The 27,574-nt window shown below is 57.5% G+C and overlaps 1 protein-coding gene across 4 annotated transcripts in view; it reads right to left on the bottom strand.

Annotated features, from left to right (window-relative positions):
- The window catches only part of TBC1D16 (TBC1 domain family member 16), a 74,310-nt gene that overhangs the window by 26,078 nt on the left and 20,658 nt on the right, over nt 1-27,574 (bottom strand). The window lies entirely within an intron of this gene.

The raw sequence follows: 27,574 nt of genomic DNA, 5'->3' as shown, positions 1-27,574 counted from the left end.
GGACAAAACCCACATGATCTCACTAGCTGCAGAAAAAACATTTGACAGAAATCCAACACCTTTTCATGATGAAAACACTTAACAAACTAAAAATAGAAGGGAACTTCCTCAAACTGATAAAGGGCATCTATGAAAAACCCACAGGCAACATTATACTCAACGATGAAAGACTGAAAGCTTTCCCCTAAGATCAGAAACAAGACAGGATGTCCGCTCTCTTCGCGTCTATTCAACGTTGCAGTAGAGGTTCGACTCAGGGCAATTAGGCAAGAAAGATAAAAGGCATCCAGATTGGAAGGAAAGGAGTAAAACTCTCTTCACAGATGACACGATCTTGCACGTACACTCTCTGTAGGAATTCAACCCCCGCCCCCCCAGCAAAACCTACTAGAACGAATGCATGAATTCGACAAAGTTGCAGGATATAAGATCAATAAGCAAATAGTAATTGTATTTCTTTTTTAAATGTTCATTTATTTTGAGACAGAGAGAGAGAGAATGACAGCGAGCAATGGGGGTAGGGGCAGAGAGAGAGGGAGAGAGAGAATACCATGCTGTCGGCACGGAGCCCGACGCGGGGCTCGATCTCACAACCCGTGAGATCGTGACCCGAGCCGAGATCAAGAGCGGGACACTCAACAGACTGAGCCACCCAGGCGCCCCAATTAATTGCATTTCTATGCAACAGCAATCAACAGTCTAAGGTGCAATTGAGAAAACAATCCCTTTTACAACACACATGTACAAGAAGTACAAGCCTTGTCCCCTAAAAACTACAAAAACGTTGTTGAAACAAAATAAACGGAAAGTGATCCTGCATTCACGGGCCAGAAGGCCGAGTACGGTTAAGAAGGTAATATTCTCCAGATTGATCCATAGATTCAACCCAGTCCCTACTGAAATCCTACTTGCCTTTTTGCGGCTGTCCACAAGCTGATCCTAACATGGTCCTAACAGCCAAAACAATACTGGGGAAGAGGGAAAGAGCTGGAGGGAGGGCTCGCATGTCCCAGTTTAAAACCTTACTACTCACAGCCTGGAGCCCGCTTCGGATTCTGTGTCTCCCTCTCTCTCTGCCCCTCCCCTGCTCACGCCGTGTCTCTCTCTGTCTCGAAAATAAATAAAAAAACATTTAAAAAAAAAGCTACCACAAAGCTACGCTTGTCAAGACTATGTGGTGCTGCCATACGGACAGACATATCGATTAATGGACTCAAATGGAGAGTCCAGAAATGGAACGCATACAGTGACGGTCAACTGATTTCCAACAAGGGTCAAAGCGATTTCCTCCTTCAGCGGAGGAAAAGAGTATTTTTTTGGTTTTGTTTTTGTTTTAAACAAATGGTGTTGGGACCACTGGATATCTATGTGCAAAAGAATTAAACTGGACCCTGACCTCACACCGTTTATAAAAATTAACTCAAAATGGACCAAAGACCTAAATGGAAGAGGTACAACTTCAAACTCTTAGAAGGCAGGCATCGATCCTCATGACCTTGGATCACGTCGTGATTTCTTCATTATGACATGGAAAGCACAAGCAACCAAAGAAAAAGTAGATAATTTGGACTTCATAAAAATTAAAAGCGTTCATGCTTCAAAGGAAACTATCAAGAAAGTGGAAAGACAACCAACCCGCAGGATAGGAGACAATATTTGCCAATCACATATCTGATAAGGGACTAGAACCCAGAGTATTTAAAAACACTTGGAATCCTGAGGCGCCTGGGTGGCTCAGTCGGTTGAGCGTCTGACTTCAGCTCAGGTCATGATCTCACGGTTCGTGGGTTCCAGCCTCACGTCGGGCTCTGTTCTGTCAGCTCAGAGCCTGGAGCCTGCTTCAGATTCTGTGTCTCCTTCTCTCTCTGCCCCTCCCCAACTTGTGCTCTGCCTCTCTATGTCTCTCAAAAAATAAATAAATGTAAAAAATAATTTTTTGAATAAATAAAATAAAAAATAAAGAGAAAAGAAAAGTTTAAAAAGACAACAGCCCTAGAGGGGAAATGATACACAGGTCCGTCAACGGAATGAGTCCCTCCACACAATGGACCATTACTCAGCCATGGGAAGTAATGAGGTGCTGGTACAGAAACAAGTCACTGTGTGCCCATTCTCCCCTGGCCTGGGTCCTCTTATACTTTTCTGAGCAAAGGGTCTTACATCAAGCAATGACCTCAGAAAACATCCTTTTATTCAATGGTAAGTCCCCAGCCCTGCCCTGTTCCGGGGACGGCTCGGTGTGGTCCCCACCGTGTGGAGCTTTGTTCCGGTGGAGAACGAGGTGGCAGACACGGGAAGGAGTCGGCTGCGTCACGGGGGTGTTCTCGGGGCCCGAGCCTAGCGGTGGGTCCTCCTGTGACAACCGCGGTGCCCTGGAAACGGAAACTCGTTTGCTCTCACTTCATGGAGTTTAACTTCCCTCCCTAGTGCGGGAATGGAAATGATCTCACGTAGCAAATTATCATACGTGAAAAGACCTTCCTTGTGATTCTCTTATTGCTTAACATTTGCAAGTAATAAATCAATTCACTTTTGTGGTTCAGAATCTTAAAAACAGGGCAGCACCAGCTGTGGACGTGCCCTTCCCGACCCCTCCCCACCCTGCCCGGGTACCCCCCGCCCAGAAGCCATCCCCGTCCACGTGCTTATACACGGTTAAAGGGCACCTGTACACACACAGCATTTTGGGAGAATGGCTCAGGCAGAATTGAAAAAGGACAGCCCTTGATCTTTTATTCAAGCTGAACTCACTACAGCAGAATCAATGGTTCTTCTCTGCCTTAGTCACCTGCACTCCAGGAAGACCAGAGGAGGCTGGTCCCCCGCCCACCGGGAGACGGGGACCTCGCAGGGGAGCAAAGCCGCAGACAGGGGCTGTGACACAGCACGGACCGTGCTCCGGCTCCGGGAGAAGCAGAAGGTGCCAGGAGCATCCCCCAGGGCAGGGGATGAGGGTACCTGCGGGCTGGTCTTGGGTGGTCTTTGGGTGGTGGGAGGAGCCTGAGCTGGTGCCGGGCATGCTCGGAAAGAGTAAGAAGACAGCAGGAAGGGCTGGTCAGGCATCCTCAGAGAGCCCCCGCACTGATTTTAAAACCGGGTTGCCCCACGGGGCGCCTGGAGGCGGCTCAGTGGGTGAAGCGTCTGACTTCGGCTCAGGTTGTGATCTCTCGCTCATGAGTCGGAGCCCGGCATCGGGGCTCCCTGCTGTCAGCGCAGAGCCTGGAGCCCGCTTCAGATCTCTGCACCTCCCTGCTCACGCTCTCCCTCCCTCCCTCTCTCTCCCTGTCTCTCTCAAAAAATAAATATTAAAACACAAAACAAAACAACAGGTTACCCCAAAGATTTGAAGGCACGGTCTCAGACAACTGGATGCCTGGCCAACAAAAAAATGTGGTCCATCCACACAGTGGGATATCATTCAGTCTTGAAAAGGAAGACTGAATCCTGACCCCCTGACATCTGCCGTAACACGGATGGACCTTGAGGACACGATATCGCGTGACGTCAGCCAGTCCCCACCGGGCAAGGCCTGTAGGATTCCATTCATATGGGGTCCCCAGGAGAGTCATATTCACAGAGACGGAAAGAATGATGGGTGTTGGGCGCTGGGGGAGGCGGATCGGAAGTCAGTGTTCAACGGGGACGGAGCTTTGGTTTGGGAAGACGCGGTTCTGGAGGCGGATGACTGCACGACGGTGTGCATGTGCCTGACGCCCCTGAGCTGCCCGCTGGCACATGGTTAAGACAGTTACATTTATATGATGTGTATCTTAAAGGCAGGGGGCGGGGAAGGGGAAGGGGAAGGAGAAAACAGGTTACGCTTTGGCATTTCTCCGTTTCGCCCACGCTAAAGCGTATTTTCTGGTCTTCCCTGTCTTTCCCTGGCTCGAGTCAGGCACGACGGCCTCGAGGATCAGCTGCGGGGCTGGGCAGCCGGGGACCCGCGCGGAGCCCTCGCAGACGGACGGTGGGGCTGTAGGAAACTCTGATCACCGGCGCTGACCGTGAAGGCTTCACCCCGAGGATGAGTCGGGGAACGTTCAAACAGCGGGGGGAAGGCTGGCCAGCCTGCACCAAGTGACTTGGTGGCCGTCCCCCCCCCCAACCCCCAGGTCCGATCCCTTCCTTGGCCCGGGTGCCCCGTCTGTGAGCGAGGGTGGGGGTGGAGCCCCTCCTCCACACCCAGGGAGGAACCCTCGGGTTCCTGTGGAGGCCGCTCGACTCCCAGCCAGCCGGGTGCTCTGCGGGACAGGTGGGGAGGTCAAGCTCCCAGCCGGCCCCACCCCTGCCGCCAGTGGCCCAGGGACCACGTCCTGGGTACAGGACGTGCGTGCCTCTGTTCCTCCAGCCAAGCTCGCGGGGATTCCTCCCGCTGACCGGCGTAGCGCCCGAGGACCGGGGACCGATCCGGCTTGGCCCCTTAATCAGCCCACGTGGTCTTGGGCCAGTCACCCCTCTGTGGGGCCTCTGTGTCCTCACGTGTAAAACGTGGTGGGGGGAGGGGCTCGCCGGGGCTGTGTCAGATAGGAGGAGGGGCGGGCGTGCGGGAGGCCTCCACCTCTGAGTCTGTCCACTGACAGGGGCCCACCCTCCCTGACCCCTCAGCCCTGCCCAGAGCCCTTTCCCAGCACGCGGGCCTCCCCGGGACGTGTCATGCCCCCCCAGCAGGGATGGTGTCTTCATTCTGCAGGGCCCGGCGTGGAGGAGGACACAGAGGGGTGAGAGCCTCACCCTGTGCGCCTTCCTCGCTATGTGTAAAACAGAGCCACGGAGCAGGCAGTGGCCCGACTCTGAGATCCGAGACCCCATTAGGCTCTCAAGTCCTGGCAGCTGCTAAAATGCACACGAAGCAGACCGTTCCAAGCAAAACCGAAGGCCTGTCTGCCGTAACTGACACCACACGCACACACACACACACGCGCGCGCGCGCGTGCGTGCACACAAACGCGCACGTCCGCACATAGACAGCGCTGGGCCCGGTCTGGGATTTGCCGGCACAGAGCAGCCAGCCTGGGCACGGGGAGAACGCGCAATGTCCCATCCCGACCGGCCGGCCGGGCCACTAACGCTGGGTGGCCGTGGCCCCTTGTGCGGCCCGTGTGAGCTTTACAAGCGTTCCGGGCACCTCAGTGCTGCAGAGCGCCACAGGGACCCCGTCCTCCTGGGCTCGGACGGGAAATTTTCAAGAGCAGAGGCCGAGCAGATTCTGCTGTTCCAGCCCCTGGAACCTTCTGTGGCTCAGCTCCAGGGTCATCGGCCCACAGCCGAGGCCAACCGGGCTCTTCCGTCCGGAGGGACCCGGGAGCCGTGGGCCGAGGGAAGACAGGCTGAGCAGGGCATAAATCACAGCCCTGAGCCGGGAGGGCAGTGTCTCAGCCCCACGACTACCGCCATCTCCCCGTCCCTGACGTCACGTGGGCGCACAGGGCTAATTATGAAAGGTGTAAATCACGGGGAGGAAGGGAAGGGGCACATAATTCAGGTTTATTACCAACACAATTTAGGAAAAGATAACCAGGCCAGGCCTTGCTTCTGTTCCTTTACCAATGGTGGGGGGGGGGGGGCGGGGGCGGAGTCAGGGCGCACGGGGGGGGGGGGGGGGAGGCGGGGGCGGAGCCAGGGCGCACGGCGGGGAGGGGGGAGCGCACCAGAGCTGTGGCGGGTGCTGTTCGGATTTTCATTTTTTTCCCCCCCCGAGTCAAACAGAACGGCGCCATCAGATGTCTAAGTAAAACCAAGAAACGTTTCATGGAAACAGCCCGACTGCCTTCATGAGTTTCTGAGCTTTCGCTGCGTTGCAAATGTCACCCAGGTGGGCTCAGGACGGACGCGGGATGTTGTGCCAGGCTTTCTCCACTTAACGTCGTTACGCGGCATTATTCATTACGGGCTGGAGACTCTGATGGCAGCAATCATTTGTTTTTCTTTTTCCCTTAAGGCATTTGCAAATATGCTTGGAGGCTAAGGGACGCTGGGTACATCTAATAAATAAAGCAAAATAATTAATAGCCCACGCAGTCTGGAGACCATTCCTAGCTGCTCCCGAACCCGGCTTCTGAGGACCAAACCGTTCGGCTTCATTCCCCGCTGACTTAATCCTGGAAATAGACTGAAGAGCAGAGATCTCTCTGAACTCTAAAAAGAATGAACAGCAGAGTTACACCTTCCCCGCCCCACCCCAGATTTTACAGGAACTTAGCATAGATGAGAAAATGAGATAGTTCTCTTTTTTCTTATAATTTTTTTAACGGTTATTTATTATTGAGAGACACAGAGGGGGAGCAGGGAGGGGCAGAGAGACGGGGAGACACAGAATCCGAAGCAGGCTCCAGGCTCCGAGCTGTCAGCACAGAGCCCGACTCGAGGCTTGAACCCATGAACCGTGAGATCGTGACCTGAGCCGAAGTCAGACGCTCAACCGACTGAGCCATCTAGGCTCCCAGTTTTTTTTTTTTTTTTTTTTTTAATGTTTATTCTTTGAGAGAGAGAGAGAGAGACACGGTGTGAGTGAGGGAGGGGCAGAGAGAGAGAGGGAGACACAGAATCCGAAGCAGGCTCCAGGCTCCCAGCTGTCAGCACACAGCCCGATGCGGGGCTCGAACTCGTGAACAGTGATCGAAGCCTGATTGAGACCTGAGCCGAAGTCAGTTGCTTAACCGACCGAGCCCCCCAGGCGCCCCTGCAAACAAGATAGTTCTAAACCTAAATGCATTTATCTATCAGCTGTTCATGCTCAGCCCATTTGTGGTCCCACCTGGGGTGTCCTGTACGCTTGAGAGAGACAAGGAGAGACACAAGGTCTGCCAAGAGCCAGATCCTGACGGAGGCGAGGGCCCGGGGGCCACGCTGGCAAGACCCCTGAGCCGGCAGAGAAAGGCAGAGGACGCACACCCATGGCGGGTCCCAGCACCCAGCGTCCGTGCAGAGGACGGGTGTCCGCGGTCCCAGGCCTGCCAGCCGCGTGACCCCCTCAAGACAAAGCTGGGACACCAAGCAGAAACCAACAATGTGATGCTGGAGGAGAACGGGGAGGGAGGGAGGGGGGCCCGGGGCACCACCACCTGTCTGGGGATGCGGGGACGCTCGGGCTCCTCACGCATCAGGTTATTTAGTGCAGTTAAAAGGTACCACGCTGGCCTTGCGTGGCTTTTCTGCAAAATTGCCTGGAACGGTTCATCAGCCCTGGAAAGTCCCCCTCCAATATGTCGGGCCCCCAATCACACAGGTCTTATGTCTTGCCAGGGGCAGGAGGGGGTCCTGCTGTCCTCTGCACCCCTGTTCCAGAAAGCACGCCCAAACCGTAGAACCAAGAGACAGAGACCGGACTCAGCAGCAGGCTAAGCACATAACTAAGTCACAAGGAGCAGACTCGGCGAGGGGCGGGTCGTCCTTGACCGGGGGCCTTGCCGTGGGTGGTGGGCCCTGGGACCCAGAGCCTGGCGCTGACCCTGCCCAGGTCAACAAGCGACTCGCTGTGGGTCCATCACACCAAGTACGGGGAAGCTTCAGATTCGCCTGAGCCCTGTGGGCACCTGCTCTCCCCACCCCGGACCCTCTGGCCCGCTGCCTGGATGCAGCTGGCAGCAGGTGTGTAGTTTATAGGGGCCCCCGTGGTGCCCCCGTGTGTCCCACCGCTCAGCAGAAACAGAATCATCGCCACCCAGGCTGGTGGCTTCCCCGACTTTTTCAGTGACGTTCCCTCAGGCAGTTTAAAAATGGAATGAATACTAATAATAATTTGACTAAATTTAGGTGCTCCCCTTAGGCATCTGATTAAATTTCATGAACTCCTTCTCAGGCGTTCGGCCCGAATTCGCCTTCTCTCTGGGCCTCACCGCAAGGACTTCTTGGCCATCGCGAGGATCGGGCGGGCTGGCCGCGCCTTCCCAGAGCGACAACAGCATCGGAAGAGGTTTAGGGGGAAGGGCAGTGGGGGTCTGGAGCGGGGCGTCGTGGGTCCGGGCGACCACCGGCGATTTCCCAGAGAAGGAGCACGTGGTCACAGAAGCACCTTAAAGATGTCGAGGCCAATCAGCCCATTTTCCTACAGGGGACGCCGAGGCACGGGGAGCGAAGGCACCAGCCGAGAAACGCAGCCAGGGGAGGAAGGGTGGAGCTGGGGGCCAGAACATTCTGGATCTCGAGCTCTGGGCTTGGTGCCGCTCCGTGCGGCTCCTTTCCACTTCCGGCTTCGTGTGAACCACCTCCGGGAGGCCCTACAGCACAGACGCTCCTGGCTGGCTCTCCCAAACACGCCGTCCAGGACGCTCAGGGCGACGCCCCAGGGGCCTCCCCAGGAACCCCTGGCGTGACCCGGGAACCCCACACCCAGAGCTGAGAGTAAGCGCTGGCACCTGAGGCCTGGGTGCTGGGGGCTCTGGGGACACACTGTTGCGAGCCCTCTACCACGCCCGACGCAAACCATTTGCTCTAATGACAGCAAACAATAAAAGTCACCTGCAGTCTTTGATACGGCTACTCAGTTATGCTCACTTACATTCTATCTACACGGTTGGCACCACGGACCTGAGGTTCACATACCCCCCCTCTCCCGTGAGTGACGTCGGAACCTAACTCGTCTCTGACTCCTCCCTGCCTACGATGCCCCCCACTCGTCTGTTGTTTCTTCGCCCCCCCCGGACCTGCTTCCGGGCTGACCAACAGCATTCTCTGGCCCCGAGCCGTTGCGGGGCTTGGCTCGGGGTATTTCAGGCGAGCCAGGATTGGGACACCGGCCGACAGGGCGTTCTGAGAGCGAGATGTCTATTCACCAACCTGGGGAGCTCGAAAGGCTGCTGCCGGGGGCGGCGGGGCACCCTCCATCCGCCTGCCTGCGCCACGCCGAAGCTCACTGCCGGGCCCGGATCGCAAAGGCGGTTCCCGGGGTAGAAGGGATAAAGAGGCCGGAATGTGACGGGCGGCAGGTCCGGAGAGCCTCCCCCTGCCTCCGGGTCTCCAAGAAAGAAGTTCCAAGAGGGTGGTCCTCCCGGAGGTTCGGGGGACCTTCCGATGGGGGCTGGTAGCTTTGTCGCTTTGATGTGCCCTTCCGCAAACACCAGAAGGACCCCGAGAGAGCAGCGGGCCTCTGGTTTTCCTTACAGAAGAAGAAACTGTGGATAACAGCGCAGAAAAACACGCCAAGGTGTCAGCCATGAAGAACTCAAATGGACATGGTTTCGCACACCTGTACCAGGAGCGAGTTACTTCCAAACGGGGCGGCGGCCGGCGTCAGGAGGCGTGCGATCAAGCAGGGCACCTCCTGCCCGGGGCACAGGGAGCCCGGCAACCCCCCACCCCTCCCCGCCCATTCTGCAACAGGAAAAGGAGTGTGCTCATTATAGATTCAGACACTCAGATGCGGGTAAAGCAAAACCGTAGAGGCTCCCGTGCCTTCGCCAGCCCCAGCCCGGATTCAGGGCCTGCTCCCCGGCGGGAGACTCTGGGGTGCGTGCTCCACACAAGCACGCGCCCCCGAAACAGACGTGCCACAGCAGATAAGGGATCGTAGCCGTGGCCTTTGTCCACGTCAGGACGTGGGGTCAGTCGCACCGCCGGTTAAGGACCGCTTCAGTCTCCGTGTATTTATTTAAACATTCTTTAGCGACAAGACTTGAGATGTGTTCCTTTTTTTTTTTTTCTTTTTTGGCCGGATACATAACACCACGTTGAACTTCAGCGGGCGTGCCCGTGTGCATGCGTGTGTATGCATTAAACCTTCGCCCACACACAACACGATTCACGGAACTTCGTGTGCACACACGTACACACTGAGCCTCTGCGTGTACGTGTGCAGACGCACATGCGTGTGCCTCTGCGCACGTCTGTCCACTTGTCCACAACCACGGCTCGAACCTTTAAAGCGGCCATGGCAACGTGCCTCTGCGACCGCTCTCCTCTTTGGTTCTGATTCTGGGAGCCGCTGGGGGAACAATCCTGCCGGCGCGCGAGTACCGAGCACGGACACGTTTCTCACCGAGAGCGGAGTAAACGTCCGTGAGAGGCGTGTGGCCAAGTGAAACGTCATGCATTTACCCAGAACGATATTCTGCAGGCGTTAAAAATGACGGCCATTAAGGAGACGTGGAGCAGGGAGGAATTTACGACAGGACTGAGCTCCCGCGGTCCCGGGGGCGGGAGCGAGGCCGGCCCACTCCCCGGGGAAAGCAGCGCGCATCTCGTGAAATGCAGCACGAATGCCGCGCATCCTGGGGCCCAGGTGTGCCCTCCACAGGGATCGGCTCCCCACACCAAGGACGGGAGCAGGAATTGTCACCGCGGTGTTGTTCCCAGAGAAAACCCCCGAAGACAACAAGGTGAGGCCTGGCAGGTACACGGACGAGCAGAAACAGGCAAAGCGTGGACACGGGCACAGCCGTCCAGAGAGGTGAAGACGGGCACGACCTGAGGCACGGAGCTGGTCACAGAGGACTGCAAAGGACGGTGACGTTTTTAGAATGCCCCAAATCAGACAGACAATACGCGGCATCGTTTGGTAAAGGCACACCCACGCGGACAGCCCGCTGCGCGCGGGCGAGGAGACCGTGCACTCGGCATCCCAGCAGGTGACTCTGTCCGGGATGACACGGGGGTTCCCGTCCACGCAGCTGTGAGGGCCGAGAAGGGCTCGTGCTATCACGATGCTGCGTGGGCCACACGTGCTACAAAGATTTTTTGCATGTATCCCATATAATGAAATTTCAGATTCTTTTTTTTTAAAAAGCCAAGAAACCAGATTTTACAAATAGCATGCCCTCATCTCTATAAAAAATAAATAAGAAATAAACAAGCAAACCAGAAATAAAGGTAAGCAGGGAGGAAACACAAGAAAATGTCACCAAGGGCTGTGTGGGGTAGCGGGTCCTCGGCAAGACGCCCCCCTCCAGAAAGTACTTGGGTAAAGCACGCGTGGCTTTTATAGTTAAAAAAGAAAAACAGGGGCGTCCGGGTGGCTCAGTCAGTTGAGCGTCCGACTTCGGCTCAGGTCACGATCTCGCGGTTCGTGGGTTCTAGCCCCGCGTCGGGCTCTGTGCTGACGGCTCGGAGCCCGGAGCCTGCTTCGGATTCTGTGTCTCCCTCTCTCTCTGCCCCTCCCCTGCTCATGTTCTGTTTCTCTCTCTCTCTCAAAAATAAATAAACATTAAAAAAAAGTTAAAAAAAAAAAGAAAGAGAAACAAAATCCCTCCAACTCAGGAAAAACATCAAAGGCAAAGAAGCCCAAACAAATAAACAACAACAACAAACAAAGCCAAAACCTCTCCTCTACAGTCAAAAAAAAACTGACCCCATGCAATCAACTCGCAGTTTCAACAGGGAAATAAAACCAGAAGGTCAAATGACCAACACCTAAGTCGGGACTCAGGTCTTACAGCAAACAAAGGTGGTCCTGACCCTCCTCGCCTTTGGGGGGACCCCTCCCCCCCACCCACCAGGCCATCCTCTGGCTTCAGGCAGCAGCACCCGTAGACTGTAGTCAGGGCCTACTGTGGCCCACGACACTGTCAGTTTCTGGGGCTGCCCTAGCAAATCACCCCAACCGGGTGCCTAAGAACAGTAGAAATGCATGGTCCTGCGGCCCTAGAGGGCAGCAGTCTGAAATCAAGGCGTCCGTAGGGCCGCACTCCCTCCGGAAGCTCGAGGGGAGAATCCTGCCTTGCCTCTTCCAGCACCTGGCAGCCTCCAGCATCCCTGGTGTCGGCTTGTCGATGCACCCCTGCGACCCCTGCCTCTGTCCTCACACGGCCTTCCCCCTGTGTCCGTCTGTCCTTTGCTGTCTCTTCCGAGGACACCCACCCCGGGACCCACCCTGAAACCGTGTGGACGAAATCCTCAATTACATCCGTGAAGGCCCTCCGAGGAAGGTCACATCCGAGGTTTCGGGTACAGGTGAATTTTGGCGGGCACACGACTCAACCCGCTAGGGACGAGGTCCCCAGGAACCAAAGGCGTATTTAAGCCACGTGTGGGATGGGGAGGCCGGGTGGTAGGCGCTAGGCAGGGGAGCCACTCCGAGGCCAGGTGGGCTGCTGGGGGGACGGTCCCCGCCCCGTCCCGGAGCGTCCGGCCCTCCCTCGCAGAGGCGCCCGATCCTGGGGACACGGCCGCTCCTTCTCGTGGGCCGTGCTGGCTCCGTCCCCCACCCCCGGCCCAGCCCCGAGGCCCTGGCACCGAGTAGGACCGGAGAGGGGGCGCGCCAGCAGGCTAGGGCTGCCCTCGCCCCGTGGAAGCCCCTCTCCATTGATCCCCTCCATTTGCTTCGCGGACATGCATTTCCCATCGTAAACTGTGCTAAATGCTATTTAGTAGCTAATTAACTTTCTGTGTGAAGACCTAATTGCACACTCCCCCCTCCGCCCGGGTCCTCGGGGGACACAGAGCTGTCCTAGGGCATTTTTTCTGCTCACTCTCCCCTCCCAGGCACAACCTCCAGCCCGGCAGCGGGCTGCCAATCAAGGCGGCAGAGGTCAAGGGGGACCAAATTAGGAGCCCTCTGTTACTGCCAAACTTGCTTGGCGAAGCTTAATTTAAATGGAAAGCAAAAAGGTTATGGAAAATAATTTTTCCCAGCGAAACTCTTTGCCAGGCGGCGGAAGGGGGTGCCGTCCTCCAGAGCGGCGGGTTTCTTCCCTGAGATGTTCCGACCGGAGTCTGTTTATATGTTGACTGTCCCGGTGTCCGCCATCCATCGCCCGGAGAGATAATCAGAAAATAAAAGCGTTTGATTAGCGCGTGAATAAATCACCGCAGAGTGCCGATTACCGCAAGGTCCCGGTGCGCGGGAGGCGGGAGGGGGCAGAGGTGTGCGTTTGGTCCACATCCACCCACGTTGGGCCAAAAGCCACCACTGGCTTTGTTCCCCAGTCTCGGACCTTGTGTGTGTAGCACTCGCTGGGCACAGCTCCACGCCACAAGACCACACTCCCTTCAGGAACGCGGGATCTCTGGTTGTCACCCTCCAAGACAGAAGTCCGATCCACGCCGATGCTTTGATCGGCACAAATGCAGTCTCAAATCAGAGCTTGAGAGCAGACGCCTCAGTCCTGCATCCTTCCCATCACCCCTGGCGGTCGGTTATACGGCCCCCAGGACAGCTCTGGAGACCAGCCCCTGCCTGCAGAGCACCCTTGTGAAGTCCCCCCACCCCAAGACCCCCGCTGGAGAAGACAGAACAGAAGGGGAGAGACCTTTCCTCGGCCAAAGGTGGTTTCTTTTTGTTTATTTTTGACACACAGAGAGAGAGAGAGAGAGAGAGAGACCGAGAGAGCTGGGGAGGGGCAGAGAGAGAGAGAGGGAGACAGAGGATCCAAAGTGGGTTCTGTGCTGGGAGCAGAGAGCCCAGTGTGGGGCTCGAACTCACGGACCGTGAGATCTTGCCATGAGCCGAAGCTGGACACTCAACGGACTGAGCCACCCGGGCGCCCCCGCCAAAGGTGGTTTCCATCTTGGAAAGCAGAGGCACTGAGCGTAACACCCGGTTTGGAAGGATGAACGGCCAGGGTGTGTCCGCCCAGGGTGCCTCTCTGATCGCCTCTTGTGATCGAAGGGCAGAGCCACCCCTGTGAGTGGGTTTCATCTTGGAAACCACAATCCCAGCTGGGTGTACCATTCACTCATCAAGTTTCCGCAAACCTGACCCTGCAGGGGGTGTGTGCTTGAACCCTGAGTCCCCCGTCTTCGGTGGGACACGTCACCCCTGTTAGGTCGATGGGAAGGTTTGGTTGAGTGAGAAGCCTGCAGCCAGACCGGTGAGTGAGGCCCACCCCTGGGCAGGCCGGGCAGGGGGTGGAGGCCGGGGGTGCCTTGGTGGGGGCGGGGGGGCTGCTGAATCCCACCCCCCGCCCCCATCCCCGCCACCGGCTGCATTTGTCACGACCTCTGGGAGGGTCTGCATTTTCGGTCAGCTGTGCCCTCTTGCCCTGTGATCTCTCCCGCTGCGATTCTCCAGTTCCCATCCCTCGGCAGCCTTGGAACAAGGCCCCCTGGGATACACTGTGTTTCCACAGAGGGTTCCGGACGTGAGGTGGGGCCCAGGCATCTCCACGGCAGGCAACAGATGGTCAGGACCAGGATCCGTCATGGGAGTGCGGCCAGTGTCCTCACCCAGGACCCCAACCCAAACCAACATGGGAATTGTTCCAGAATATCTGGGTGCCGGCGAGGAACAAGCATTTCTCTAAGGGGGTTATTTTATTATTATTATTTTATTTTATTTTATTTTATTTGAGAGGAAGAGAGGGGAAGAGAAGGCACACGTGTGTGCACTGGGGAGGGGCAGAGGGAGAGAGAGAACCCCAAGCAGGCTTCATGCTCAGCGTGGAGCCCGACGCAGGGCTGGTGGATCCCACGACCCTGGGATCATGACCTGAGCCAAAACCAAGAGTCAGATGCTTAACCTACTGAGCCACCCAGGTGCCTCTGAAGGAGAAGATCTTAAATTTGCAAAAACCATCCCAGCAATTCTGAAAGTGATGAAAAAAACAAAAACAAAAACAAAGGAAGGAGGATATTGAGTATTTTCTTCTGACTCAAACAATTTTCAAGTTTTTCTCCTCGAAACTTTGTTTGTATGTGTATGTGTGTGCCTGTGTGCATACGTGAATGCTCGTGTGTGCATGTGGGCACACGTACATGTATGCGTGCCCGCGTGTGCCTTTATGTGCCTGCATGTGAAGTACATGTGTGCGGGCGGGCAAGTACACACATGTGACTGTGTGTGCACATATGCGTACAGGTATGTTTGCCCATGTGCATGTATACGTGTGTGTGTGTTTTAACATTTATTTATTTTTGAGAGGCAGAGAGAGACAGAGCGCGTGTGGGGGAGGGACAGAGAGAGAGGGAGACACAGAATCTGAAGCAGGCTCCAGGCTCCGAGCTGTCAGCACAGACCCTGACGCGGGGCTCGAACCCACACACCGTGAGATCGTGACCTGAGCTGTCAGACGCTGAACCGACCGAGCAGGTGTGTGATTTAAGCCAGGATTTCCTGTTCCTGCCCAGGCCCCTGCCGACCTGCAGTGACGAAAGGACAAGAGCTTGCCCCCGGGGATCGGGCCCTAGGCGCTGGGATTAGGAAAGAGGAGAAGGTATTAACGCCCACCCAGAAATCATCACATGTATTTACTTTCAACATTTTCCCTGACATTTACCGGGATGCGCTGGCCTGGCCACCAGCCCTGGCCTCCTTGGCAAGTGGGCATCTGTCCGGTCTTGTGTGCTCTTTCCAGAGTCACAAAACAAAGCAATTCTACCCAAAGAAGTCACACCAGCTGATGGGCCTCTCTCCCCGGCTCCAGGAACGGTTGTGGCCAATTCGCCCAAACTGGACATAGTCTCCCTTTGTCAGCTGGAGAGAGCTATGCGTTAAGTCCAGACCCACAGTCGGCTCCATCAGGCATGCTGCCAAGGGGCGTGGTGGGCACGGCCGGGATGGGGCTCCTGGCCATGGGTCTGCCCGATCGTAGAACGGTGGGGTAAAGTCAGACACGGCCCAGATGGCTGTACCCTGCTCGGCCAGCCGGGGCTCCTCCTGGTGAATCTGAATTCTATGTTCTGTACCGAAGAATTCTACTGGCACGCACCAGCCACTCAGCAGACCAATTCCAAAACAAGGGGAACAAAACCCAAATCATTAGCTTTGGGGGTGGAGGGCATTTTTCTGGAAGGTTCTATGCCTGGGATGTTGGTCCTTTAACTGGTAACCAGCCACAAAGCGACACTCAGTGGCCCCCTGCTTGTTTTGTCGGCCACAGTCTTGAAAAACCGAAGCCTAATTCCACCCAGTACGGTGAAGCCTGTCCCGGCCAGACCTGCGCAAAGCCCTGGGCTTGGTTGTGCGTCCTGGGTTCCCGCCAGCCTAGATGGTGACACCACGGCACGGCCCACACCTGCCTTCTCATGGCAGGCCCTTCCTGGGGACCCGGAACCCTCAGTTCTGTCGAGGAAAAGCCTTTCAGTCAGTAAAGAAGGAAACGATTTGGGGCGCCTGGGTGGCGCAGTCGGTTAAGCCTCCGACTTCAGCCAGGTCACGATCTCGCGGTCCGTGAGTTCGAGCCCCGCGTCGGGCTCTGGGCTGATGGCTCGGAGCCTGGAGCCTGTTTCCGATTCTGTGTCTCCCTCTCTCTCTGCCCCTCCCCCGTTCATGCTCTGTCTCTCTCTGTCCCAAAAATAAATAAAAAACATTGAAAAAAAAAATTTTAATAAAAAAAAAAAAAAAAAAAAAAAAAAAAAAAAGAAGGAAACGATTTCCCCAAAGGACGTTTCTTAGACTGGAAAAAACACACACACACACACACACACAAACAAAACGCAGAGGGGTCGCCAGGGACGTTTTTCTACCGTCTACGTGAAAGGCCAGGGAACTCAGAGACGGGGTTCCAGTGGTCCCGATGGCACCCCGAGTGGTAGGGAGGGCACTTAAGACCCTCACAAGCAGCACTGTGTTTCCCTGATGGACAAGCGCTGAGAGCCAGGAGCAAATTTCGCCCGATAGATAACTGGAGTGGGGTCATCCAAGCTGAGTCCCTCCCTGCCTGTTCACGGGCTCTCCCCCGGCAGGCGGGTTAAGCCACCCAAAGCCTCCTTAACTGGTTACCGACGGGTCTAGGGAGCAGACGGGGTGGGGCCCTGTCACCTCTAACAGCGTGAGCTTTCTGCTCTGATCCCGAGTGACAGAGAGGCCCCCAAAATAAGCACAGTGCTAGATTATCTCAAGGAGGAAAAGACATGCTGGTGTTTTGTTCTGTTTTGTTTCGTCTGCCACAGAGGAAGCCCTAATAAGTGTCCCTCGTCTTTGCCCTCTCCAGAGCCTCCAGGGCTCAGGGCCTTGGCTGAGTTCAGAACTGTTTTAAAGGCTTCTCCCCACGTGGGCAAGTCTGAACCCGCACGGTCGATAGGACGGCCCCGCACGGCAGAGGCGGATGGGTGCTGAGTCACCACGGGTTCAGGCTCCCGGCCGGGCCACCCCACGAGCAATGGCCCCAGGCGTGGGCCCTGGGACGGCCTGAGGTCCTCGCCGGGGGCCCTGCGTGGTCAAGGGCGCTGGCCTTTCAGCGCAGGTTGTGGTTGAACTTGGACACCTGCCAAACCCGTAGGGCCCATCATGTAGCAACTATTTCTGGACCCAGACTTCGGAAACACCCACCATGGGTGACGAGAAAGAAGGCAGGCGTGCCCTGCAGGGAGGTGGGGCGTCGGCCCGGGGATCTCCGCCCCGATCTGTACCCGACTCCCTGCCGCCCTGAACCAAAGCAAGAGGGAGTGCGGCGTGGGCCCCTGACGGCGGCCACGGCAAGGCCCGGCAATAACGGAGGGCCGCCTTGGCTAGCCTCGTTCCTGCCGCCTCTCCGGAGGCCTCCTCGGCGTCCCTCACTCATTTTGCCCACGACCCCGAGCTCCCCTTTGCCTGCTTTGCCACAGGCTGAGAGGGCTCTAGAGCCTTCATTAAAATAGAAAAACCAGAGGCGCCCAGGAGGCTCAGCCGGTTGAAGATCCTGCTCCTGTGGCTCGGGTTGTGATCTCACGGTTCATGAGATCGAGCCCCATGTCGAGCTCTGTGCTGAGTGTGGAGTCTGCTTAAGATTCTCTCTCTCTCCCTCTGCCCCTCTCCCCTGCTCATGCTCTCTCTCTCTCTCAAAAGTAAATAAGAAAAACCAGTGCTTATGCTCTAAGAGGGGGTGCCCTCCAGGCCTGCAAGCCCAGCCCGCCCCTCCCTGACGCTCCCCTTCTGGATTCCCAGTGGCGGCCTAGTGGGTCGAGACGCACCCTCGTGGGGTGCTTGATTCAGGGGTCCTGTCAGGGAGCTGGCCTGTGGACACCTCGTTGCACCTCGGGCCCAGCGCCCACACCCAGAAGGGCCTGCTCCAGGAGCCCGGGGGAGAACCTAGTTTCCTAAGTTCTGGAAAACGGGAAGGTGGCATCTATCTGATGATCAGATCCTGACAAGGCTCTTGGAAGAGTTCCTCCAGGTTTCCCTGCCCTGCAGAGGCTCCGGAAGGCTCCAGACTTTACTCCAAGCTGCTTTCGATTTGGACCAGACAAGCTGTGTCTAGAGCCGGTGTCCGTGTCATAGAGTGGCCCCCGCCAGCGAGGGGAGACCCTGGATGGGGAGCCCAGGCCACCGCCAGCCCTCTGGCCGGGGCGCCACAGTGGTTGAGCCAGACTGTCCGTCCAGGCCGAGCGGCATCAGGCCTGAGGTCCAAGACCGCTTGCCGGGATGGTGGAAAATCCACGCAAACTTCTGGACCTCGTCCAAAACACTGGTTCTCAAAACACTGGAAAGACGAGCACCCAGGTGGCTTCTCGCGTTCCAGTGACCCTGCCGACCTCAGCTCCTTCCGCCCCTCTCTCTTCTATCGTGGCAGAAGACAACATAAAATTTACCGTTCTAGCCCCTTTTAAGTGCACAGTCACATCGTTGTGCGACCACGACCACCGTCCGTCTCCAGAACATTGTCATCGTCCCAAACTGAAACTCTGTCCCCATTGCGCGCTAGCTTCCCATTCCCCTCCCCCGGCCCCTGGTGCCCTCTGTTCAAGTCTCTGTCTCTCTGTAAACGAGGACTCTAGAAAACCTCACGTAAGTGGAATCCTACAGGATTTGTCCTCACTGAGCATCCACGAGGTCCGTCCATGGGGTAGCGGGTGTCAGGACTTGCTTCCTTTTTGAGGCTGAATAATATTCCCCCGTGTGGACGGGCTGCGTTGTGTTTTCCATCCGTCGACCGACACTTGGGCCGTTCCTGCCTTTTGGCCTTCGTGAGTTAATGCTGCTCTGAATGCGGGTGTGCACATAGCTCAGTCCCCGCTTTCAGTTCTTTGGGGTACTTCCCCTCTATTCTCTACTCTTCGTTCGTGCCCTGGGGTCAGTGCATGCACGGCATCCAGCGTGTTCCGGGGGCACCGGGAAGGACAGACTGCATCCCCGTGTCTGGCTGCATCCAGCTGACCGCTGCCCAACATCCCGGCTCTACCAGCAGCAGGTGCCTGTGCTCCGGGGTGGGGGCCAAGCCTGCCTAGGGCCTGCGTGGTCTCTGGGGAGGCCGTGGTTGGCATGATGTGGGGTTAGGGGAGGCCATGCTGGCAACTGTCTACCCGCAACACCCAGACTTCGGTGAGGAGACGGGAGCCGGCTGGAAATGGAGAGGGGCCACCGGGAAGGAGTATCCGCGGGTCTCACAGCTGAGGGAGCCTGGCCCAGGTCTGAGCTTGTGTCCCCCTCCCCAGCAGCACGCAGCCAGCCAGCCCCTATAGCAGGCTGAGATTTCAGGACTGCCTGGCTCACGTCCACGCTGAGTGCTTGACCACCCCCACCCCCCAACAAGGAGGAGGTGGCCAGGGTTGGCAACAACCAAGGGGAGGTCCCCCAGCCCTGAGCAGACCGGGTGCAGGCGCCGGGGAGGGGCCCGGGAAGCCTGGCGGGCGCTGCGGGCAGTGGACACCCCTGGCTGATCTGGAGGAAGCCTGCCATCTGCTGGGCACGCGGAGATCCCTCCCGCAGCTGAAATGCCACCTCCCGGAAAATGGAGTTTTGGGGGCGGTGTTTGCCAGCCTCGTCCTTCCCGGAGGGCGGGGGGAGCGGAGGGACCCTGCCGCCTGGACGGACCCGATCCCAGGGCCGGAGAGAGCGGGCGGGCGCTCTGCAAAGAGCCGGGACCCGATGGCCCGCGCCTGTCCCCTGCGCGGGAAGCGTGCGCTGTGCACGTCTGCCGGGTGCCCAACAAAGACGCCTCTCTGCAGGTTCCCCTCGCGCTGCGGGGCGCACAATGCGCCCTTTCACCCCAGGTGGCTCTGGCGGAGCGTGGCGACTCCCTGGGGTGCCCGGCTGGCTCCTGGCCCTGCGCTCCGCCGCTCGCGGTTCAGAAGCCCTAGGAGCTGCCGTCAGGGAGACTTCGCAGACCCGACACGCGTGTTTGCACTCTCACCCACAGGGGAAAGTCTAGGAGCCTCTGTCTGTCCACATGCTCCCAAGAGGCGGGGCGTGACCCCAATTAAACGGTGGCCATCGGATCTCGAGATCGGGGAGCACGGGGAGCGTGCAGGGAGCCTGCTGTCACTCGACACCCTTCCCGGCAGCCCGCCAGACTCGGAGAGAGACCGTAGCTACCAAAAATAATCCTTCCAGTGTTTAAATATTTAGAGAAGTGAGACAGACCTTGATGCCTTTACCATCTACAGGGACCGGCCCTGACCGCCAGCCCTGGGGCCCCTGGGAGAGGCCACGTTGCCTACCGGCCCCCTCTGCTGGGTCCAGCGTCTCCTACTCTCCCCCCACACGCCTGTGACACGTACGGGTCTCCTTCCAGTGCCCACAAGACAGCTACTCTCCCCACCCTGCTTCCAGAACATTCCCACGTCCAGCTTCTTACTCCCATGTGTCCCAGGCACCTCTTTCCTATAGCGCTTTCTGGCTCCAAAGCCCCTCAGGACAGGGCCCCCTTCTCGAAAGGGTTTGCACCCCATCTCGAAGACCATCAAAGTGTAGGAGAAGGGGTGTGCCCATCCGACCCTGGGGCGGTCTCCACGCTCCCTTCTCCGGGGACCAGGGATGACACGGGGTGGGGTGGCTCCTGGCCGTGGTTTTCGGGACCTCGCGTGCCCCTTGGGGCCACCCCTCACGACGGCCTCGTGGACACATCAGTCGTGGTGCCTGTCGCATGGAGGAGAAGGTGGGGGCTTGCCAGGGCGCGTGGCCGGGCACAGCTGGGATGTGACCTGGGGAGGGTTCCAGCATTGCCACGCTTAGGGACCGTCTGTGTCACTGCCTGCAGCTGAGGAAGGCCCGGGACTCGCTCAAGGGCCACCTGCTGGCACCGAGGTCCAAGCCTCAGCTTTCAGAGGGCAGGGGATTTGGACCAGTGTGGCCGGGGGCTCCGGCTTCCCTGGATCATCTCAGGGTCCTCGAAGCAAAGCAGCATGTTCTGGAGATCGCAGAGTGGCTACTGGGAGCCCTTTGTCCCCTGCCGATCACAGGTGTCTGAGAAACATTGGTTGAATGGAACACCAAGCCTAAGTAAAAACGTCCTCTCTGTTTGCTCTGCTGGGAATGAGCGCTAAGTCAAACAGCGGACACAAGAACATTTCAATCAAGAGACAAAGGTCATTCGCCACCGCCTCTCCCTTTTGGGGAGGATCTCGTCAGGTATCGGGTTGCAGCGAAACAGCCAGGCGTGGGTCCCCCCAGACAGAGCGCCACTCCCCACCCCACCCGGGAGGTGCTGCCGCGTCACCGCCTCTGTGACCTCACGCTCACATCTCCCGGAGGCTCACGCGGGGCCTCGGGCCCTGCCGAGCTCCTGCCGGGGCTGCTGATGCAACAGCAGGGGCCCCAGGGACTCTGGCTTCCCGCTCCCGAAGGCGGCTCCAAGCCTTTGGAGCAGCCCAGCTCCCCAGGGAACAGCCCACGGCCCCCCCGTGCAACAAATCATCCAGGGTTGCGTCAAGGACCCCCAGAGGGGCTGTCGCGGCGTGTGAGCTGAGCGGGAGAGGACGACCATTTCATTTCCCCGTCCTTTGAAGAGCCTCCTGCAGCGGGAGCTGGGCGTCCCCAGGGAGTCCTGCCTCTCCTGGAGGCTGGACTTCCTTCTTTTCGGTTCTGGAGGGATTGGTGCTTTTCTCTCCTCCCTGTGCCGACAGCTCTCATAGAAAGAGGTCAGCTTTCTGACGAGCCGGCGGTCCTTGGGCGGGCAGCCAGCAGCATGACTTCAAGGCGACCCAGCAGGTGCAGTGGCTCCCTTGGGTGACACTTTTGGTGGCCGGGGACCTCTGGAATCCTGCTCAGAGCCAGGGAGGGGGCAGGCCCGCAGACCGTTCTCCTCTGGGAGAGGGAGGCTCCGGGGAGAGGGCTGGCCAGAGAAACCCAAACCAAGAAAAAAGCGCAACACCAACCAGAGCTGGCCAAAGCGGCGGTCCCAGGCCACACGCGTCATCAAGCGCGTGCGACGCAGCGGGTTACCACTGAGATGCGTTCTCCGCGTAGCGGACACACGGGATTCCCAAGACTTGGTACGGAGACGGGACGTCAACATTTCTCGCCAAAAACTTGCTACCGATCACAAGCTGAAACGGCAATATTTGGGGATTGTTGAAATGAATTTGACACGTCTCTTTTTCACTTTTTAAAGGGTGGCTGTGAGACCCACTCAAAACATGCCCGGCTGACTGTTGGCAAAGATTCAAAAGCAACCCCACGGCGGGACAGTCTTCTCGGTGGTGCTGACGTAATATATGGGGGGGGGGCCGTGGTGGGGGCGCAAAGCTACTCAGGGGACACGGCTCACAGAGCTCTGCAGGCAGGTGCACACAGAGGGTGCCGGTAAAACCTGCGAGACCTCGGGTTGCACCCACCTCGGTTTCCTGGCTTGGAAGGCGGGACGTGCCGCTGGGTAGAGGGTACGTGGGGCCTCCCCGCACATTTTGTTTTGCAAACTCTACTGTTATTTTATGTAAGCTTGTTTATTTGCTTTTGAGAGAGAGAGAGAGAGAGAGAGAGAGAGAGAGAGAATCCCAAGGAGGCTCTGCACTGTCAGCACAGACCCCAACCCTGGGTTCGATCCCACAAACGGTGAGATCATGACCTAAACCGAGATCAAGAGTCGGACGCTTAACCGACTGAGCCACCCAGTGGCCCCTACTTTTAAAATAAAGTTTTTAAGGGGCCTGAGCGGCTCCGTCGGTTAAGCGTTCGACTTCGGCTCTGGTCACGGCTCAGGTCACGATCTCATGGTTCGTGGGTTCGAGCCCCGTGTTGGGCTCTGTGCTGGACACCTGCTAGGAGCCCGGAACCTGCTTTGGATTCCGTGTCTCCCTCTCTGACCCTCCCCCGTTTGTTCTCTGTCTCTCAAAAAAATAAATGAACATTTAAAAAATAATACAAAGTAAAAAAAAATAAATAAAAGTTTTAAAAAACTTCTGAGGCTATTAGAGTCTCAAAAAAATGAGACTATTAGAAAATTTTAAATCGTGTATGTGGTTCATATTACATTTCTACCGGACAGGGCTGGTTTGGACCAGAATTAGCACATGATGGCCCGCTGTCTTTGTATAGCCCAACGGCTGAGAACTTTAAAAAAAAAAAAAAAAAAAAGAACAGATTTAATTTCTTAGGGCAGTTTTAGCTTTACAGAAAAACTGAGTAGAAGGGTCCTAGATATCCCCCCCTAACACCCACACGCACGATTTCCTTATATTAGCATCTGGCATTGCGTGGTCAACTTGTTATGATTGATGAACCCGGATCAACCCGTTACCATAATAATCGCCGTCCACAGTTCGCATGGGCCCATCTCGGTCTCGTCCTCTCTGTGGGTTTGGCAAAGGGACGATGACACGTATCTGCCATTACAGAATCATACGGAGTGGTCTCCCTGCCCTGAACGTCCTCCGTGCCCTGTCCACCCCTCCCCTGGCCCTCTTGCTGTCTGCAAAGCTCTGCCTTTCCCACAAGGTCACACGGTTGGGGCCGCACAGCACGTAGCCTTTTCTGACCGGCTTCTTTCACTCGGTGATAGGCATTCCAGGTTCCGTCACGTCTTTTCGTGACTTGGTAGCTTGTTTCTTTTTAGCGCCGAACAAAATCCCCTCGTCTGGATGGGCCAAATGGTTTATTTCTGCATTCACCCACAGAAGGACCCCTCGTTTGCTCCCAACTTTCAGCAGTGGCGACGCAGGCTGCCATCAGCACCCGTGTGTACGTTTTTATGTGAAGGATGGTTTTGAGCATTTTTAAATGTTGGAAAAACCTCAAGAGGGGACGTGGCCTGCAGGCACCTTGATCTCAGACATCCGGCCCCCAGGCTGTCTGGGGAGGGAGACTCCAATTCCGTTGTTCTAGGCTGCCGGGTTCGGGTTCCTTCCTTGCAGCAGACCCAAGCCCCCAACACAAAGCATTTCCAGTTGGGCGGGCAGCGGTCACGACGTTACCACCGGCAACACGCTCTGGGCGGAGTCATGGCCCCATTTCACAGATGAGGAAACCAAGGCACAGGGAGCTTAAACGCCTTGCCAAGGTCACCCCCCCCCCGCGATCGGGGTGGGGCTCAGGTTCACAGGTGGGTCTGACCACGGAGCTCGCCAGACTCCGAGCCCTATGCGACCCACGGGGCCCCTCCCCTCCCCAGACAGCGGCCCAGAGTTGGACATCAAAGGACCGGGCACTGTGGAGGCCCAGCGTGGATTCTCGGGCAGCCCCTCCGAGCTGCTGGAGCAGTGGGCCCCCCAGGCTGAGGGCCAGACGGCGAAGGGCACATCCTTGGCCTTGGACACAGAGCTCGGCCCTGCCGCTGCCCTTCCCGAAGCAGCTTCCTTCAGACCTGGGTGTCGCCCCCCTCCCCCAGGGACGGGGGGAGGGGGGTGCTGGCACCTTGACGGGGGAGGGGGGACACGTGGACGGGAGGCAGAGACGCGGGCACGGAGCCCGCCGAGTGCTACAGAAACAGAAGACGAGATTAGTCCTAACGAAGCACAGAACAGATTGCAGGGTGTCGGGAGATGGGATGTTTTAAAGAAATAAATCTCAGCTCCCAGTTACAGAAGCACAAACAAACCCAAACAACAGATCTTTGGAAGCTGCCAGCTTTCCCGGCTGCCAGGCTGCTGCTGAGGGCCCAGGAGGGGCGGGGGGTGGTGTTCCGGAGCGTCCCGGGGGGCACGGGGCACCGGGCAGGCCCACGACTCGGCTGGGAGGTGGCTTCCGGAAATGTCGAGGGAGGGGACGCACCCCTTCGAGCTCCCGGCCGGCGCACCTCCCGCCAACTCCCGGCCGCTCCGCCTGGCACCCCACAGCTGGCCCGCGGTCGGCACCCCCTCTCCCGGGTGGTGGCGGCCCCCCAGGCCCTCCCCACCCCCACCTCGTCCTGCTGGGGCTGGAGCGGCCTCCCGCGACGTCCCTCGGCAACAGAGCCACGCTGTCCCCTCGCCTGGAGGCTCCTCAGTCCCCCTGACCCCCCCCCGGTCCGCTCAGGGTCACGTCCTTCCAGCCCCCTCCCCTGCACGGGCCCTGCAGAACAGGAAAGGCTATGTGTGAAACCCACCAGAGGCGAGAGAACTGCGGTCTCACACCACCTGCCGCCCTTGGCTGGCTTAGGGTGACCCTGGACGGCACCCCCAGGGCCCCCATGGCAGCACCCTGGCAGTGACACCCCCAGGTGCTCAGTCCTGGGCCCCTGAGCCCACCAGTTCTGCATCCATCTCAGAGACTGGGGTTCTCGCCTCATTTCTGTCCCCTGAGCGCGGGGCCAGTTACACCAACGACGACGATAGCGATAAATAATTCAGCCTTTACGGCTGATACCCTGGTGTCATGCAGCCTTTTCCTCCTAAAGGCAAAAAGCACTTAAGATACCATTTATTTCCGCCTCATGCCCTGCGGGGACGGCTGGCTGGAGCCGGTGACGTCCCTCCTTGCCGCTTCTGCCTGTGGCTTCAGGGTCACCCGAACTCTCTGGCCACCCCCGGGAAATCAGCCATGAGGGAGGGGGCACCTGACCACTTGGGCTTTTACCCCTTTTTTTCTTTTCAGCGGAGAACCTGGAGAACCCTCCGTGCCGCCCTCATTCTCCCCAAGAGGACGGTCTCCTGCGGACGCGCACGGCCTGGCACGGAAGCTGCTGGCCGCATGGGGCTATCAAAATTCAAATCCATCGAGGACAAACAATTAAAAATCTCTTGGGCTCAGTCCCAAGCGGCACATTTCCAGGGCTCGATAGCCACACGTGGCCAATAACCGCCGCCTGGACGGCATCCGCCGCTGCAGAACGTTCTGATGGACGGCGCTGGTAAGACAGACCGGTGGGACTCGAGAGAAAGCAAACGCGCGAGGCAGCGGATTTCAGGTGCAGCTTGAACAAGGAGCACAGGCAGCGGCAGGGCCTCAGGGAAGAAGATCTTCCCTGCCCGCAGGCTGGCTGGGGTTTCGGCGCAAAGGAGAGAACATTCCAGCTCTGGCGGGCCTGCTCCGGGCCGCTGGTGCTGTGCATGGGGAGGAGGAAGAGGAAAGGCTGGAGGCACGTGGGCATCCAAGTACCCGACCATGAGTGTAGGCGGGCCCAGCTCTCACCAGCCCATGCTCCCCCGGGGCCTGTGCCCGGCTCACCTAGACCCCTGTCTGAGCTGGCTGGACCACTGCGCCAAGGAAGCCTCCATGAGAGTCCCCGCGTGGTGAGGGTCTCTGTAACCCCAAACACCACCCTTCACTTGGGACGGCCACGCGAGGAACACGCACCAAGAACGACAAGCGAATCCACCGAGGGCGGACGCAGCAGCGGTTCCCCGGGGACGGGGGCACAGCTCTGGGGACCGGGTGGCAGGTCATTAGCATCAGTTTTGCTGGCAGGACCGCAGTTACTGAGAACCCTAGAGGGCCTTTTGGTTAACAAGCCTACAGGCCAGGCCAGGGTGAGCCAGTCTGAGCCGGGCAGGAGTTTAACTGGCTCTCCGTTTCTAAAACCTGTTTCGCTTTGTTTTGTTTTGATCACAAAATGAACAGAATCACAGAACAACATTTTTGAAAACTGAGGAAAGTAAAACGTTACTCACGATCACCAGGATCTTAACACATTGGCACATCCTCCTCTCACCCCGGTGGCCACGCACGCTGTTTAAATTTGTATCAGTCAATATCACATAAAATTGAAAAAAACACAGTACCTCAAGTCATACCAGCCATATTTCTTTTTTGTTTTTTAACTTTTTTTTGTTTATTTATTTTGGGGAGAGAGGGACAGAGAGGGAGCAGGGGAGGGGCAGAGAGAGAGGGAGACACAGAGTCGGAAGCAGACTCCAGGCTCCGAGCCGTCGGCACAGAGCCTGACGCGGGGCTTGAACCCACAAACCGCGAGATCATGAGTTGAGCCGAAGTCAGACGCTTAACCCACCGAGCCACCCAGGCGCCCCGCGCCAGCCACAATGCAAGAGCTCCTCAGCCGCGTGAAGCCAGTGGCTGCTACACCGGATGGCACGGGTCTGGACGACGTCTGGCGTGGCAGGAAGTTCTAGGGGGCGTCCCTGCTCCGGATGGCCTCCCCCACGCATCAGGGCCTTTCCGTAGTCTTTAGTCAAAACGTGCACGAAATGTGGCACCTGCCTGGGTTTTGATACACTGTGAATCTGCACGCTGCGGCCCAGCCTTTCTACACGCACATTCTCCCATCTGGTGGCACCGGGGTTCTAAACATTTGGGAGCCACAGACCCTTCCAGAAGCCGGGTGGAGCCCCCTCCTCAGAAAAATGTACTCCCGTGAGCACACGTACAAAAAGTGGCCTAAGATTTCAGGGCGCTCCCTGACCCCAGATAAACCTCCTTTGTCTAGTAGGGTGAACCAGACTTGACTTATCTTTCTCGGCTGTTGGAGATTTAAGTTCTTTCCCCCTTTTCTCCATTATAAAAAGTACTGTGATGAACATCTCCGTGCAAATGTGTTTTATTTCTGTAATTCAGATCATTTCTTAGAACGCGCCCCAGAAAGGGCGCCGGGGTGGCTCAGTCCGCTAAGCAGCTGACTTCGGCTCAGGTCGCGATCTCATAGCTTGTGAGTTCGAGCCCCGCGTCGGGCTCTCTGCTGTCAGTGCGGAGCCCGCTGTG

Source organism: Panthera pardus, unplaced genomic scaffold (genome assembly GCF_024362965.1).
Source record: "Panthera pardus isolate Hobbes unplaced genomic scaffold, ASM2436296v1 HiC_scaffold_3, whole genome shotgun sequence".
NCBI classification, from domain to species: domain Eukaryota; kingdom Metazoa; phylum Chordata; class Mammalia; order Carnivora; family Felidae; genus Panthera; species Panthera pardus.
Note: the sequence above shows the minus strand (reverse complement) of the source record. Positions and strands in the feature narration are given on the sequence as shown.